General features: G+C 37.8%; 1 protein-coding gene across 6 annotated transcripts in view; it reads left to right on the forward strand.

Annotated features, from left to right (window-relative positions):
- LOC126966417 (uncharacterized) overlaps window positions 1-16,727 on the forward strand; it is a 146,000-nt gene that overhangs the window by 59,255 nt on the left and 70,018 nt on the right. For 2 of the 6 annotated variants that reach the window (XM_050810446.1, XM_050810448.1), the window contains one exon: window positions 15,687-15,814. The exons of the other annotated variants lie outside the window; for them this stretch is intronic. The gene's annotated coding sequence lies outside the window, so the exon portion shown is untranslated. The remainder of the gene's footprint in view (window positions 1-15,686; window positions 15,815-16,727) is intronic. 6 annotated transcript variants of the gene reach the window in all.

Consider the following 16,727-nt stretch of genomic DNA (forward strand, 5'->3'; position numbering starts at 1 on the left):
AAATAATACACTCACAAACTGCTCTTTCTGCTGCTGGCAGAGCTCTTCTATGATACAGCACATATCCCTTGTTATTTTGGACAGTCTCTTTAATAGTATTTCCCTGTGAACTTTAAACTCCTATTTTATCCCCATGTAGGTCAAAGTTTCAAAAATGCTCGAACAAATGTTTATAAATTATTTCTTATCAAGTGCCTAAAGTGGTGAGTTTCATGGTTTTCATTATCTTCGATAATGACGAATTTCCACACAAATTGCTATCCCTTATTTCAACCCTTTTATTTATTTATTTTTGCAGTAAAAGGTAGCCTATGTCCTTTTTCATGCTGAAGTCCATCTTTGTACAATATTTTATAAAAATCGGTTCGGCGGCTTAGGCGTGAAAGCGTAACTAACAAACTTACAATCACATGTATAATATTAGTAGGGATAATGTAAATGCATTTCCATGCTATCGATGGACGGATTGGATTTTTAGAGAATACCATAATTTGGGAAATATTAGCGGCCATTTCTGCATTTTCCTTTTTCTATTCAGTTTATAACCGTAGATCACAAATATTTTAGAAATAATATCGACATCATCATTATCTGTGTTTGTCTGTTGATATTTTTGTTTGTATAGGTAAGTGCAGAGCACTTCAAATCTTCTTCAAATAATGCTCGAAACGGCATTATCCTATAGGCCACAAACAGAGGCCTAATAATATACAAATCTGACAACAATTAGCGAAAAAATCGAAGAGAAAAAAAATATCGGAGGAGAAAAAAGAAACAATGACATTGACTGTCAGACGTCAGTCAATATATTCTTGATAATATATATATATATATATATATTAGGTACATTAGAGAATTTTCTAGAAACTAAGAAGAATAAACTATCTTCGTTATGCCTACTTTTAGGTTAATTCGAGTTAGTAATTCTTATGTTCGGCGATGTATTTTTACAACATAATCCGAGAAAATGTACGAAACAAAAGTGTTACTAAATTCAAAATGAATTATTAAAACGTCTGTGTGGTATAGGTTACTATAACAAAAATTACATTCTTAATGATGCTACAGTTTAGGAATGAAGCGACCGCCCTCACAAATAGCCATTTTATATAGCTTTAAAAAATCCTCAGAATTTTATAAGTGGAACAGACCAAAGTCTGTAGAAACAGCTAGTTTTACGATTATTTTTTCAACTTTAATGAGTATTTACATAGATTAAGTATTGGTCTTCGCTGCGCTCCAACTAGATACCGCAGGCATCGCAAATTGCGGCAACTAATACTTCGCCCAAATGGTCGTACTCGAGCTAGTCTCGAACAATGTGTGACGTTCACGTGCCGCATTTTCTGTTAAGCTCTGCTAATAATTGAAACTAAAATGCCGGGTTGCGTAGTAAAACTTTGTAACAATAATACTACCAGAAATAAGAAAGACACTGGGATCACATATCATATATAAGTAAGTATTTTGTATTTTATTAATTTCAAAGTTAAATAACACGAAGCATATGTTAGAAAATTTGAAAGATGCCATTGAGTGTCAAGATGCCACGCACACAAGCTTCTAATAGTTGCCGTAATAAAAAAGCTATTGTTCTTAGGTAGCACAGTAGACATATTTGTCTACTTTGTAGATAGTACGGTATCTAGTTGTAGCGCAGCGGAGACCAATCCTTAATCTAAGAGTATTTGTTAGTATTTCAATAATCATAAAACGTTAAACGCATAAAGATATCTCGGAGAATGTTCCATCGCCTATTTTCTCTTGACACTAAAAATGATATTTCATTACCTGCACTTCGTAATCGAACTTATCTTTTTTGGTTTATTGAGAAACCACACCGATAACTTTAAGTGCATTTTCCGTATCAGACCGGTACGAAAACCTTTTTGTATTTTATCGATTTGTTTGTTTCATACATTCAAAAGACTTGAGAGAACGTCGTTATTGGAACAAACTTTGGAAGCTAAAAACCACTCATAAATAGCATTGCTTGTAGCGGGGTCGTGGGTCGGTCTAAGAACAATAGCTTTTTTATTAGATGCTTATGTGCGTGGCATCTTGACACTCAATGGCATCTTTAAAAGTTTGTAACATACGCTTCGTGTTATTTTACATTGAAAATAATAAAATACAAAATACTTACTAATGATATGTGATCCCACTGTCTTTATGATTTCTTGTTGTATTATTTTTAAAAAGTTTTACTTCGCAAACCAGCAGTTTAGATTCAATTATAAACTTTGCTAAGTTTATCAAAACATGTGGCACGTCAACGTCACACATTCTTCGAGACTGGCTCGAGTACGCCCACTTGGGTGTAGTATTAGTTGCCACACTTTCCGACTATGTCTGCGGTATCTAGTTGGAGCGCAGTGGAGAGACAAATTGACATATAAGGTCGTCTATACGCTGTTATATTCTTATCTATTTTAATTCTACGGATTATACCCGTGTGTTTTTAAACGTGATTTAAGCCTATTGTAAACACACATCGGTTACAGCGTTGCGTCAAATCACGCAATTTATTTGTCTTGAGTTGACATCGTGAAGGATAGCTATAATTTGTCTGTCTGTTGGACTAAAGGTTGCGTAACCTTAGTTTGGGAATCACATACAGCATAATCGCAGGTCTGCAATCTTAGGCCCGATTTCACCAATGACACTTCAATCTGAGTTTAATAAAACTCAGTTTTACTTAATCAAGTTTAAATGCCAGTCTTGTTCTCGAGTAAAGAATAAGCGATTTCACCAATTCATTCTAAGCGCGTTCACAAAAGCCGAGTCTGCATTTCAAAATTTCATTATGACAGTATTCACGATCAGAGTCTACACGAAGGATCCTTACACAAATAATGAATTCAAGCTCTAAAGGTTGATGCATCCAATATACGATAATTCATATTTATTCAGTTTATTTTTTAACTGTGATCATGTGTGTCATATCTTAAATGCAGTGCCTTACAAGCTGATCTGTTATACTTATTACACATCAAACAGAACTTGTTTGTTCTTCTCGCGAGCTCTAAATTTTCCGAAGATATGGTAGATTCAGTTTTTTAAATTAATACTTAAACATTATAAACAGATACGATTCAAAAGCTCTTAGAGCCTATTTGAATAAAATTTATTTGACTTTGACATAACATCTATATATCATCATCTATCTATCTTTTTCTGTTCTTTTTTTTTATATGACCTATTAACGAAAGGCATTTTATTTTTTCATACAATATTCTTGCTTATCAAAATCCGAACGATGCATATCTGTATGCAGATAGGTACATTCATTTATATTACATTCATTCATTCCTGTTATAAACAGTGTTGCCATACCGGAGTATAAAATGACAAGCGCGGGAATTCTTTCTTAATTAGTTTTTTTATGTGTCGGCACTTGGTGTATGGCATTAAAATAAAAGTTAAACAGCTCTCTGTGTTCATATTAATTGCTGAGATTAACACTTGTTTCGAGGAAAATATATTGTTAAAATGTTTTGTTGAATGCCGCATAGATAAAGACATGTTATTATATTAACATTTTATTATAATTGATATGATCTTTATTTATTTACTTTAGATTGTACAAAGGGAATTAGCTACCACCAGTGGGAAGCTCCTTTGCACAGGATTCCGGCAAGATTACCACAACGGCACCTATTTCTGCCGTGAAGCAGTATTGTTTTTTTATGGAAAAGGAGGACAAACGAACGTACGGGTCCCCTGATGTAAAGTGATCACCGCCACCCACATTCTCTTGCAACACCAGAGGAATCACGGGAGCGTTGCCGGCCTTTAAGGAAGGTGTAGGCGCGTTTTTTGAAGGTACCCATGTCGTATCGTCCCAGAAACACCACACAAGGTAGTTCATTCCACAGCTTTGTAGTACGTGGAAGAAAGCGCCTTAAAAACCGTGTAACCTTGTAAAAGTTTAATGTTTCATGTGTATGCATTACTATGTTTCGGTCTGAAAAGCGCCGTAGCTTGTGAAATTACTGTGCAAGCGACACTTAACATATTATGTCTCAAGGTGACGAGCGCACTTGTAGTGCCGCTGAGTTTTTTTCGGGTTTTTCAAATATCCTGAGCGACACTGCATTTTAATGGACTAGGCGTGTCAGTTAGGTCCGGCTTGTCTTGTCCCTTATTGTCATTAAAAAAAAGCTATTTACAGTATTATGAATGTGTTTAGTATGTACTATGATTCGTAGCACACGAATGGTGAACACTACTCCGTAAGAAATAACATACAAATATATCTGAGTAACATTCAAACAAAACATTTTAAATAAGTATGCATATAGTTTTATTTGCGTTAAACAGCTTAAAAAACCAGCCACTGCGAACCAAACTCACGTACGATTATCAAAAAAATATCATCTGTAATAATCACGTTTGTTGTATGAGAGTAGAAAGCAGCAACAGAAATACATAATTTGTGAAATGTCAACTGTCTAACTGTCTCCGTGTATATAGCGGATAGAGATACAGCGTGCTGACAGAAAGATGGACGGACAGTGGAGTCATAGTAATTGGATTTCGTTTCTACCCTTTGGTAATAACAGGTGGCAACAATATGAGATGCAAACTCTGTGGATCGTGAGTTCTACTGCCTTATAAAGTTGGGTTATTAATAATTTAAAGAAATAATAGATATCTTTTGTTTTTTAGCAATGAAAGTTTTTTGTTTTAATAGGGAAAACTAACGCATCCTAGCCAGGATACAAGCAGGGCACTGCAGATTAAAAAACACCTCGGTCGCAGTGAAACAGGGCTGAACGGAACTGTACTAAAGCCGCCCTACATACCTACTAAAGCCGCCATAACCATTGGCATGTTAGAAAAAAAAATCAAAAATTTATTTTTCTATGAAAATAAGGGACGAGACGAGCAGAACGTTTCATCATCATCATCAGCCGGAAGACGTCCACTGCTGGACAAAGGCTTCCACGACGATCGGTCCTGCGCTGCCCTCATCCAACGTATTCCGGCGATCTTGACCAGATCGTCGGTCCATCTTGTGGACCCCACACACACTACAACGTCTTCCGGTACGTGGTCCGTCGAACTACGTGCCCTGCCCACTGCCACTTCAGTTTCGCAATCGTTTGGACCATGTCGGTTACTTTGGTTCTCCTCATTTCTGATTCGATCTCGCAGGGAAACTCCGAACATAGCCCTCTCCATTGCCCTCTGATTGACCAAGAGCTTTCTCACAAGGCCCACAGTAAGCGACCACGTCTGCGTACCGTAAGTCATCACTGGCAACACACACTGGTTGTAAACTTTCGTCTTCAGACACTGCGGTATTTGGGACGAGAAGATTTTACGGAGCTTCCCAAACGCTGCCCATCCGAGTTGGATTCGATGAGTGACCTCTTTATCGAAATTGGACCTGTCTAACTGGATTGTTTGTCCGAGGTAGACGTACTCGTCGACAATTTAGAGAGTACAGTTCCCAATTGTTATGGGAGTAGGTGCGACATGGACATTTGACATGATCTTCATCTTGTCCATGTTCATTTTGAGACCTAATCCTTGGGAAGCTGTATTGAGGCCATCGAGCTTAACTCTATGGAAGACTTGAAGACAGGGACCATGGGGTCCCTGCCATTATTACGATATCGTCTGCGAATTGAAGGTGAGAGATGTATTGGCCGTTGATGTTGATGCCCAGTCCGTTCCAGTCCAGAAGCTTAACGACATCTTCTAACGCAGCGGTAAATAGCTTGGGCGATATGACATCACTCTTGTCCCGCTACAGTCGGATAAGTTTCGAGATCTGATCCTGGAGACGGACTGACATGGTGGCGTTTCTATAAAAACACTTCAACGCTTCGATATATCGGTAATCAATGTGGCACCTCTGGAGAGACTGAAGCAACGTCCAGGTCTCGATCGAATCAAAGGCTTTCTCATGTTCCACGAAATAATAATAATAATACTCCTCTGTCTTCTGTATAACCTGCCGCAGCGTATGTATGTGATCTATGGTGCTAAAGCCTTTTCGGAATCCGGCTTGTTCGGGAGGCTGGAAGTCGTCGAGTCTGCGCACGAGACGATTCGTGATAACCCTAGAAAACAGCTTATATACATGGCTCAGATGTGATATGGGCCTAAAGCTCTTCAAAAGTAATTTATCGCCCTTTTTGAAGAACAGCACCACTATACTTCTGTGCCATGCTTGCGGCGTTTTGCTCTCGAGGATGACGGAATTGAATAGTTTCTGGAGGGTCTTAAGTACTATCACCTCTCAGAAGCTCAGCTGTAATTCAATCACCACCCGGCGCCTTGTTGTTTTTAAGCTGTTTTGGGGTCATACTAATCTCGTACAGGCTGACGTCTGGCTCTTGGGTCTTCAGCCTTGTTGGTAACAGGTGCCCGTGCGGTCATGTATAACTGTCCGCAGAACTTCTCGACTTCCCTCAAAAGTTCGGGTTTAGACGAAACGACCCTGCCGTCACCAGTCTTCAGCTTTGTCAGTTGGCTCTGCCCGATAGACAAATCTCGTGCGAATACTTTTGAGCCTTTGTTACGCGCTATGGCCGCCTTCACACAATCTGTATTGTGGCGGCGTATATCGCGAGTCAATGACTTGGAGATCTGTCTATTAACCTGCCTATACTTTGAAGCATCGTCCGGGGACTGAAGGGTCATTTGGATTCTTACATCCATCAATTTGTGGGTATATTCTGAGATCCTCCCGGTTCTTTTTGAACGGCTGGCCTTGAAGAACTTAGACCCAGTCGTTTGAAAGCTGCCACGAACTTTTTATTATACTCGTCTATGCAGTCACCGAGGCATTCGAAGCGTTTTTGCAATCCGAGTAGAAAGTTTTCGGTGTTTTGGATCTGGATGGGTGCGGATCGGAGCGTAGACTTCACCAGTCGAGACCGCTCCAGTTTTGGATTGGTATTCAATGTGCCTTCACTATGCGATGGTCACTCCCAGTTTTCACTCAGTTGATCACGGAGACATCATTGAATATATGTCTTTTGGTCGACATAATGAAGTCGGACAGATTTTTTTTGGCACCATCCAAATCCATTTGCGTTGTTCTGTCACCCAGCATTTGGCCTCGGGCGTTCAGATTTCCGCAACCAAATTGCCCCACTGTCAACTCATTGCCGCTACGTTTGCCCAGTTTTGCATTGAAGTCGGAGTGTGAATGGCTGTTGAGATGTCCTCATACATGGCCTCAACCTCGTCGTCTGAGTGTGTCGAAGTCGGAGCGTAAACCTGAATGACCTTCAAAGAATACCGTTCAGTAACTCTTGAGTATTAGGTACGCTACCCTAGTCGACACGCTCAGTTACGTTCTTGACGAGAGACTTGTGAACGAGGAACCCGACACCACCCTGGGACAGTTGGTCGCCCTCCCGGAAATAGAGCATTTGTCCGGAATTTAGGATTATCGAGTCATCACCCTGTCTTCGGACCTCAGATAACCCCACGACATTCCATCGTAATTTGCTCACAGTTTCCTCCAGTTCCTCCGACTTCTCGTCGGTCCGCAGTGTCTTGTTATTGTATGTTGCCAGAGCCAATGGTCTTCGTTTGTGGTAGCGCTGCCATACCCGGGGATTCTTAGCAACCCCTGCCCAGTAGCTTATATGGCTGCTACCGTGGCCACCATGAGCGGGGCCGCCGGGGACTAGGGGCCGGGTCCTTATAGTGTCTGTTATATTTTGTGGGTTTTTAATGCCATAATCGCCACGCTTGGCATGCGAGTTGGCGATCGCAGTAAGAAGTGTGTTCTTAACGAAAGACGCTGCTGCCTATCCTCCGTTGTTTGTATCCCTTAGTCGCCTCTTACGACACCCACGGGAGGGGATAAGGTGGTGCTATTCTGGTGCGACACCACACGCACATGCGACACCACACGGTCAGGACCATAAGCTGATGGTAATTGATACGCCCATTACAATGCAGGGCCACTCAGGATTCTTGGAAAAACCCAAAAATTCTGAGCGGCACTACAATTGCGCTCGTCACCTTGAGACATAAGATGTTAAGTCTAATTTGCCCAGTAATTTCACTAGCTACGGCACCCTTCAGACCGAAACACAGTAATGTTTTAACATTACTGAAATAGGCGCTGTTGTTGTACCCATAATCTAGCCGGCATCTTGTGCGAAGGAGCCTCACACTGGTCTGAAAGAGTAAAATAATAAAAGTAAAAACAACATTTTAAACAGCGATTTCAATTAGTTTCTTCCGCGGCCCTAGACTTAACAGTTTGTAATACTGTTCACCTTACTAACTAGTATTTAAACCAAATCTTGTCCGTGTTCCAGAAACCAGTTGTGTCCGGAAGTCCACGTATCACCGTAATGTTAGAACCTACGCGCCCTGCCTCATTAGACAAAATTCACTGTTAGAGCGGAATTCCCTTTTTAAACAAACTGTTGCCGGCAGTAAATTGTTGATTGTAAGCATGTTATCGGAAAATAAACACTGATAGTGTAAGCCCGGCAATAAACTCGTCTATTTTTTATGACAATAAGGTAGGTACTAGGCGAGCAGGACGTTCAGCTGATGGTAATTGATACGCTCTGCCGATTACAATGCAGTGCCGCTCAGGATTGGATAATTTCTGAGAAATCTTGGAAAGCCCAAAAATTCTGTGCGGCACTACAATTGCGCTCGTCACCTTGAGACATAAAATGTTAAGTCTAATTTTCTCAGTAATTTCACTAGTTACTAGCTAGCTAGCCCATCAGACCGAAACACAATAATGCTTACACATTACTGCTTCACGGCAGAAAAAGACAAGCCGTTGTTGGTACTCTTTATCTTGCCGGCCTCCTGTGCAAAGGAGCCTCCCACTGATAAATGCCCTTAGTCGCCTCTCACCATCTTGGGCCTGGGACTTTCCTATTATTTTTATGCCCTGGTGAAGCACAGGGCTAACACAGTTAATAAACATGCTGTAATTATCCATTTATATTACAAAAGCATTTCTAAAGCTCATTCATAATGATAGCCATTGGCTTTAGTAGAACTCTTTAAAGACTTTAAACGTTTGGGAAATACCAATTAAAACACGTAGTTTCTCCAGTTATTGCAATCAAGTATTTTTTTTTGAGACTGCATATACTTTATTTAAAAATAGGATTTAAAATACAATTTAATTACGATCTAAATTGGACATAGTTCCTGAAAAACGATCCAAGCCACAAAAATCACATCTTAAGAAATTCATGTATAAAGTTTAAATATCCGGACAACCGAGCCTTGCTCGGATTTTTAAGACAGTACAAACTTGAATTTAAAAAAAAACTAATAGGACATCTGGATTCGAACCGGGTCTTCTGCTTTCCGGATCACCCAATGTCCGATCTGAGCTATTATAGTCTTGTATATAGTGGCGAAATTTACCTTTGTATTCTAATGTTATTGTAGCTGTTTTTCATTAAAACACGGATAAAACTACATTTTTTTTAATTGAAACCTAGCTAGATCGATTTATCGCTCCCGAAATCCCCTGTATACTCAATTTTATGAAATTTGTTGGAGCCATTTTCGAGATTCAGATTATATATATATATACAAGAATTGCTCGTTTAAAGATATAAGATAAGATAAATATTACCTAGTGTATTCAATACATGTGGGTTAGGCTACTAAGTCATGTTGTCATTTAAAGAGTGACATTAAGGCTGCAATTGATCGTTAGTCTGTTAATATGAATCACGTACACAGTTTTGTGTTCATAACTCAATTTCGACATGATTGTTGTTTGGAACGTTTTTCTGGAATCACATCCAATTGCAGTTTTAATAAAAAACGAATAATAAAATAAGTAAAACTATTATCTAACTATACAATAAAAATGAAACAGCGAAATTATAAAAAAGAAATCGCATTAAGGTCTGCAAGTAAGATGCCCAAGAAGGTGGCAATGTTGTCAAATATATAATTCGCCTGGACAACTCTTTACTTACTAAATTGGTCTGCAATTGGTTTGAGCTGACGGACCCCACGATCCCAGTCTCCACTTCAAATAAAAGAAATATATAACCATCACCAAAGCATCTAATCTACTAATAATAATAATCGAATCTAATCTAGCATTTTAAAAAGGTATTATTCAAATTTAATTTGATATAATATATTCCAAATTGAACTTTAAATCACATATAAAAGTAGCAAGAAGCGATTATCTGACGGACACGTGTAACCAATAAAGTGCTAATCAAAACTACTTGAAGCACAGCTTCCTGTGTTATTTCTTGATGTTGATATTCACCGGAAGCTTTATCTGTTAAGTAACTGTAAATATCTCAATCGTATCTTTAATTAGCGAATAACCGTGAAAACAGGCGTTTTTCCTCAGCTTTGTCCATCGGACGTGCTGAAGGAGTAACAGTTTTGTTTTTTAGTAAAAAACGCATTATCCCAGTGGTTAGTGACCCTGCCTACTGAGCTAGAAGTCCCAGGTTTAAATTCCGGTAGGTGCAAACATTTATATGAGGAATATGGATGTTCGATTCCGAGTCGTGGATGTTTATATATATTTATGTATATTGAAGTAAGTACATCATATTAAATATATCGTTGTCTTGCACCCGTAGTACAAGCTATGCCTAGTTTGGGACAAGATTATTTGTGTAGTGTCAATATTATGATAAAAAAATTACGATAAATTTTGTGTTAGAAATGTGGTGTTTGAAGTTTTAAATTCTCAGATTGCAGGAGTATTTCATTAATTTCATCAAGAGATAGGGTCCAAAACGAGACGGCTCTGCAATAGACGGCGATAGTGAGTTGAAGTAAAAATTACATAAACACATATCATCACGCCTCTTTCCCGTAGGGGTAGGCAAAGACAACTTCTTTCAACTTACTAGTTTCGCTTCGTCCACTTTCATTATTCCTTTCATACATGCTCTTCGGTTTAGGGTACTCTTGAACTGGCCTTTTTTCAAGACCTTCCTGATTTGGTCTCGAATCGTCCGCCTAGGTCTACCCCTTCCAACACTTTCATTCACACTAAAACAAATAAAAAAAGGTAAAAATCAATCTTTATTAATAAATGGAGAGCCGGTTTTTCCTTCGGTTACACTGCGAAAACTACTGAGCCGATCGGAATAATGTAAGCATGTAAGCATGGTATAAGTACCATACGATGCAGCGTATTTCAGGGAAGGTTTTAGTATATTATGATATGTTGGTTATAACTTATCCGGAACCTATATTTTTTGACTTAGAATGACTTTGAACCTATGAATTGGCAATACAAACAATACATTTCAGTCAATGACATTTCATTACATATGACAATTTATACAATAAGCGGGCGCGGGATACTTAAATTATATGGCAAATCAACGTTCTCCGGGTCAGTACTTGCAGAATTATATTAAGTTAAAACTAATATAATGAAATCCTTCAAGCATAGAGCATACCACTAACAACTCAAAGACCGGCAACGCACCTCTTGACCTCTGGTGCTGCAGATGTCCATGGGCGGTTAACTCTTATATAAAAAGAACTATTTCGGAAACCCATTGTAATATTAAATATTATAAATTATGATCTTTTGTGTTCAAATCTTCAGGAGCCCAACACTGGCACAGAGATGCTAGAGATCATAATTTATAACATGTTAAGGAGTTAAAGCTATACTATATAGGTATACTTCGGTCATATAAGACACCGCTGCTGAAACCAAGGCTGCAAACATGACAGAGTGGTCTGTAGTTCCTTGATCTCTGGTTGCTGCATCCATCATAAAAATGGCAATGATTGCCAACCTTGGATAACAATAAGATTTATTTCTATATAGGTAGATTTAACACGTGTAGATCCGTAGGAGAAACAAAGTCTGAGCTGCTGAAATAGTCGGGGATCCAATGCTCTGTGAACGGCTAGATCACTTGTCGGTGCGTAGAGACGTCGCCTCATTTTATGTCTCTTACCGCATTTATCACGGGGAGTGTTTCGAAGAGCTGCTTGATTCCTGCTGCCGAATCCCACTCGTGTTGTGCGAAGCCACAAATTAGGATTTCATCCCCACCATCCGGAAGTCTAGCATACATCCACAGTGCAGTGATTTAGGAATAGGTGAATAGGAGAAATAGTATTGGCAAGAGAATAGTATACAAGATGAACCGAAAATCTGGTCAAGATCGCCGAAATAGGTTGGATGAGGGCAGCGCAGGACCGATCGTCATGGAGAACTTTGCGGGAGGCTTTTGTCCAGCAGTGGCTGAAATGATGATGAATGATAACACACGTGTACACGTGTCAATTTTGGACACGAATAAAATATTTTGATTTCAACGAAATTTTGCTTATCTCCGATAGTGATGAGAATCCAAAGGGCCTGAGAATGTTCAACAGCTGAGCATTGTATGGGAACTATGATCCACGTTATCAGCTGTCATCACCACTATCACACGATTCGCGCCACAGATCAACACACGTCACGTATAAATGACATTACCATGATGATCTCATTGCGTTTTTGCACGATCCACTGCGCGTGCGCCGACCGCAACGACGTAACTGTCGCAACACCTGTAATTGATTTTCAACCTTCAACTTATGTGTTATGTTCTAAATTTCATTGACAGCTAATTATTTTTACTAATTCGTTACGCATGCCTTCAGATAGAATATCTGCTAGTGCCTGTTTATTTGCTACCATGATAACTATTTAATTAAAATAGTCCTATTTTTGTTATATTTAACTTTTACTCAAGTTAATATAGTAATATTACTATAATTACTTATTACTTAATACTTATTATCTTAAAAATAAATATTTCGCATTACAAACCCCGCTGTGATTAAGTTATCACTTCTGTTTTGTGATGCTTAAGCACACATTGTGTTATTTTTGAACCAACTCAACAAAGGAGGAGGTTCTCAATTCGTCGGTATGTTTTTTAAATATAATATTGTCAATGGTCTTGGATAAGTGATAATTGTCAAGTAAATCTACAGAACAGCTTATAGAGATTATTATTATCTTTTATCTGTTCTGTGAGTAAATCAGGCTTCATAAAAGTGGTGAAAGGATGTTTACCTTTTTCTAAAGTTCATAAGGTCCAACAATACATAAAAAAGACGAATATAAATTACGAATATATTGTTACTGTAACCGATTTTTATTGACAAGTCGTCAACAGTCAGCCACTCTTGAACCTCTAGCGATGCGATAGCACACATTGACAAATCAAAATTGATCACGCATTATCGAGCTATGGTCAGGTCGTGTATACGCTAGTCTTTAATTGAAATATAAAAAACTACTTTGGATTTAAGCCTTCTTTATTATTATTATTATTAGGATGAAACGAGAATCCATACAGGTCATAAATAATACTGACAATACCAGAGTCTCAACTGTCGAAGCATTCGAAAGATATATACCAAAAGATAAACGCCTGTAACAGACAACATAACCTATTTATCAGGGTTCAGTGAATCATAGGAGACGTGAACAAGTCACAGGGAACCTTAGCCGTCGTGTTGATCTGTCGAACGGATGAAACCGTTTCTAAGTTGGATTTACTACGGGAAGTAAACCGTTTATCATTATTTACTATATGCACTTTGATTTACGTCTTTGCCCTTGATATATCTATACCTTGTTACCCTAAACATATCTACAGGATGTTACAAAACGTAAAGCCGCAAGGAGGTTAAATGGGGCCTTATAACGAGTCCATTCACAATATTTAAGAACCGTAGTAACTCCGTATAATATACTCCAAAAAAATTAAAAAAGCTTTATAATTTTCACCGATATGCAACCCCTATTTAAGTAAAAGTATAATGTACCTACATTTCTACATAATTCGCGAATGACAAAAATTTTAAAAGACCTTACCTTACGGAGCAATCAAAACGAACACTTACTTTTTCATAATAAACGATAAATTTACAGAAACGGCTCAAAGTGTGCTCCGCCTTGCTCAATACACAACCTCGCTCGTCGGGATATATGAGTTGTGTCGTATTTCGCACCTTGCACCGTACTGGTATTGAGTATAATGACATCCTTGTTTTGAGGTAGCAAACATTTATGAATGAAAAATAGACCAACTATTAAAATAGACAATTATTAGGTAAAAAAGGGAGAGTACCACGGTACGGTGACACTTCACCAACTTATCTGTGAACTGATGGGTGTCGTCGACTCAGCGTTGCTAATTAATTCCAATGTGCAAAAAAGCTTTCGGCATTCTTCTTCTTCGTCGGATTACACTTGACAGAGCAGTCGTTGTCACGTCGAACGACAAACGATTCTACGCAAATTATCCCTGGCTAGTGCTACTCTGGCACATGTGTTGAAGGGAGTATTGGTTAGGGCTTTGATCTGGTCTGTCCAGCGCATAGGGGAGCGTCCTTTTGACCTACTGCCGTTGACCCTTCAATTGAACAACAAGTCTCTCTATGGCATGCTTTCCACGTCGCGTGATATGTCCGAAGTATCTGAGGATACGGGCTCTGACTATAGATGAAAGCCTTTCTTTCACCTTGAGTTCTTCAAGTATCGAGACGTTTGTGCGGCGTTGTTTTTTCAGTTGACAGATTTCGGCATATTTAACGCTTAAAATTCAGAAGTATCGCAATAAAACACACAGAACACTGACAGTCGAATGACATTTCAACATGGCGACCGTAGTTCCTATTTTTTCCACTTCACAGATAAGTTTTCTTTCTGTTTAATAATCTTGTTCCCTGACATGACAGATAACTAGGGTTAACAAAATATAAGTTAAGTTAATATTTAATTTCATTTTTACGGGGTATTTTGTAACACGTTGTATACTAATAAATGGAAAGCCTTTTTTTCCTACGGTTATACTGCGAAAACAAATGAACCGAACCAAAAAATACTTATACCTTATGATGCAGTGTGTTTCGGAGAAGGTTTTAGTGTATTATGTTTGTTGGTCACTTATCCGGAACCTATATTTTTTGAGTTAGAAATACCTTTATTTGCAAATAATTCAGCGATTCATTACATAATTATGACAATTCATACAATGTATATATATATTGCAAAACAGCGTTTATCGGGTAACTAATAATTGTAGAAATATAAATAAAAAGGTACCTACTAGAAATGACAGTCGCGTTAAATACGTCGCCTTAGAGGTGACTTATAAAGCACCAGCAATTAAGTAGTGAATTAGTATTTACAGAAACGCGTAAGTAATATATTGGGTTTCAGTAATTTAAATGCAGAAACTCAAGCCTGCAACATACATACAAATCAAAACAAAAAAATTATAACTCATAAGTGTAAAACATTTATTTTAATAGAAATTTTCCTCAATGTTTATTTGAATATTTATACCTAAGTACACGATATCCTGTATAGCCGAGTGGTTAGCGATCCTACCTACTAAGCTAGAGGTCCCGGGTTCGAATCCCGGTAGGTGCAAGCATTTATATGATGAATATAGCTGTTTGTTTCCGAGTCATGAATGTTTAAATGTATTTATGTATGTTTATATCTTAATATATATATTTCTTGTGTGCGTGTGTATGTCACTGAACTCCTCCTAGACGGCTGGACCGATTTTGATGAAATTTTTTGTGTGAGTTTAAGGGGATTCGAGGATGGTTTAGATTCACAATTGAACTACCTTCTAAACGGCTGGACCGATTTTGATGATTTTTTTGTGTGTTCCAGTGAATTTGAGATTGGTGTGTGTCTTCAGGTGGAGTCGAGAATGGTTTAGATTCACAATTAAACTACCTCCTAAACGGCTGGACAGATTTTGCAAATTTAAGACGTGTGTCCAGGACAACGTCTGTTGGGTCCACTAGTGAATATATGTATGTTTAAGTAAGTATATTGTATTAAATATATCGTTGTCTTGTAACCCATAACACAGGCTATATATGCTTAACTTGGGGCAAGATAATTTGTGTAAAAAGTGTGTCAATATTATTCTATAAACAACATTGTATTAAATGAGTATTTATATATTTCTGTTAATAAGTAGAATATAGTGCTAAGCAACATTATTGACGTGTATATCGAATTGTATATGCGGGTAGATGTATATCCGTTTTGGTATTAAATAACATATATTTGCATCTTTATAAAAATTACTAGCTGCCCCGACAGACGTTGTTCTGTAAATAGTAAAAAAACAACTGTTTTATATTTCAAAACATCAAAAATTATTTCGTAAATATGCTCCCTGTTGTTAGAATGAAATTGTTTCACAGCGGAACTGTCAAACCGTGCGTCACTAAATTCTCTCATAGAAAATGTGTCCATACAAAACAAATATTGAAAATAAAAATATTTATGGGTCCCAAATCGAAATAAAAACTACCATATCTCTCAAGTTGGACCAAACTGCACTCCATGAAGTAATCACCATTAAAATCCGTTCATTAGTTTAGGAGTCCATTGAGGACAAACATTGTGACACGAGAATTATATATATTAAGATTTAAAATTTTAAATATATCGTAAAATTAAATTTACATCTAATGCCTATTATAATGTGAAACATTATTTGAATGATAAAGATAGTTGGGATTAATATTTCTAAAATTATTGTTAATGTATATTGTTATACTCATTCGAATGCTATTGTAACTTTTGTACTTCATCCTGACTTGCACTAAATAACTTATAAAGTTTTACGGTGAATAAAGATTTTTTGAATTTGAATTTGAATATACAAACTAGCAAACGAAATATCTTAGTCTTTTATATGAAAACCATAACTTATAAATGACAT

The sequence above is a fragment of the Leptidea sinapis genome, chromosome 10, assembly GCF_905404315.1.
Source record: "Leptidea sinapis chromosome 10, ilLepSina1.1, whole genome shotgun sequence".
Taxonomy (NCBI): Eukaryota; Metazoa; Arthropoda; class Insecta; order Lepidoptera; family Pieridae; genus Leptidea; species Leptidea sinapis.